Here is a 2,195-nt window from a genome sequence, read left to right as displayed (position 1 = left end):
AAAAAATCAAGAAAAGAACAAATGAAGCCTAAAGTCAGCAGAAGGAAGGAAATAATCAAAATTAGAGCAGAAATAAATGAAATTGAAAACAAACAAACAAACAAAAAAACAATAGAAAAAATAAATGCAACAAAAAGATGGTTCTTTGAGAAGGTTAATAAAATTCACAAACCCCTGGCTGGACTCACCGAAGAAAAAAGAGAAAGGACACAAATAAACAAAATCAGGGATAAAAAAGGGAAGTTATGACAGACACTGCAGAAATACAAAGGATCTTTCAAGACTACGATGAAAAAGTATATAACACCAAATTTAATAACCTAGAAGAAATGGACCAGTACTTAGAAAAATACAACCTTCCCAGACTGAGTCTGGGAAAATCTAAATAGACTGATCAGCAGTATGGAAATTGAAACAACCATCAAAAACTTACCGAAAAGTAAAAGTCCAGGACCAGATGGCTTCACCAGTGAATTCTACTAAACATTCAAAGAAGATTTAATACTTATTCTCATCAAACTCTTCCAAAAAATCATAGAGGAGGCAATACTTCCCAACTCATTTTATGAGGCCATTATTACCTTGAATCTAAAACCTGGTGAATATAACACAAAAAAAGAAAACTACATATCAATATCTCTCATGAACACAGATGCAAAAATCCTAAATAAGATACTAGCGAACAGAATACAGCAACATATTAAAAAGATTCTACACCACAATCAAGTGACCTTCATTCCAAGGGCACAGGAATGAAGCCCACTTATGCAAATCAATTGTGATACACCACATAAACAAATTAAAAAATAAGAATCATACGATCATATTAATAGATGCTGAAAAAGCCTTCAACAAGGTACAGCACCCATTTATGATCAAAACACTTAACAGAATCTGTATAGAAGGAAAGTACCTTAACATAATAAAGGCCATATATGACAAGCTCTCAACCAACATTATACTTAACGGTGAAAAACTAAAAACCTTCCCTCTAAGATCAGGAACAAGGCAAGGCTGTCCACTATCACCATTTTTATTCAATATAACATTGGAGGTTCTAGCAAATGCAATCAGGCAAGAGAAAGATATCCAAAAAACATCCAAATAGGAAACAAAGAAGTCAAACTGTCACTATTTGTGGATGACATGACTCTCTATATAGAAAACTCTAAAGACTCCACAGGAACTATTAGAAACAAAAAACAAATACAGTAAAGTCTCTGGATACAAAATCAATGTTCAAAAATCCATAGTGTTCCTATAATCTAATAACAAAGAGTCAGAAAAAGAAGTGGAAAAAAATAATTCTTTTGCAATTGCAACAAAAAATAAATAAAATATCTAGGAAAAAAATCTAACAAAATATGTGAAGGATCTATATAATGAAAACTCTAAGACTCTATTAAAAGAAATCGAAGAAGATACAAAGAAATGGAAAGATATTCCATGTTCTTGGATTGGAAGAATCAACATAATTAAATGACCATATAATTAAATGACCTAAAGCTGTATACAATCCCCCTCAAATCTCATCGGCATTTTTTAAAGAAATGGAACAAAAAATCATCAGGTTTGTATGGAAGCACAAAAGATCCTGAATTGCCAAAGCCATCCTGAGAAAAAAGAATGAGTCTGGAGGCATCACTCTGCCCGACTTCAAATTATACTATAAAGCAACAGTAATCAAACGGCATGGTATTGGCAGAAAAATAGACACATGGATCAGTGGAACAGAAGCAAGATTCCAGAAATAAATCCATATATATATGGGCAAATAATTTTCGAGAATATGCCAAAACTATACAGTGGAGAAAGTAAAGCCTCTTCAATAAGTGGTGCTAGGAAAACTGGAAAGCCACCTGCAAAAGAATGAAACTAGACTGTTGTCTATTACCACACATCAAAATTAACTCAAAATAGATTAAGGACCCGAATTTAAGACCTGAAACAATAAAATGCATAGAAGAAAACATAGGAACTAAACTCAAGGACCTTGGACTTAAAGAGAATTTTATGAATCGATTTCAAAGGCAAGGGAAGTAAGAGCAAATTAAATGAATGGAACTACATTAAACCCAAAAGCTTCTGCTCAGCAAAAGAAACCGTCAATAAGGTAAAGAGACAACCATCTGAATGGGAAAATATATTTGCCAGCAACACCGCCGATAAGGGTCTAAAATCCAAAAATACAAAGA

This window comes from Pteropus alecto, unplaced genomic scaffold, assembly GCF_000325575.1.
Source record: "Pteropus alecto unplaced genomic scaffold, ASM32557v1 scaffold479, whole genome shotgun sequence".
NCBI classification, from domain to species: Eukaryota; Metazoa; Chordata; class Mammalia; order Chiroptera; family Pteropodidae; genus Pteropus; species Pteropus alecto.
The sequence above is the reverse complement of the archived record's forward strand: the minus strand, read 5'-3'. Positions refer to the sequence as shown.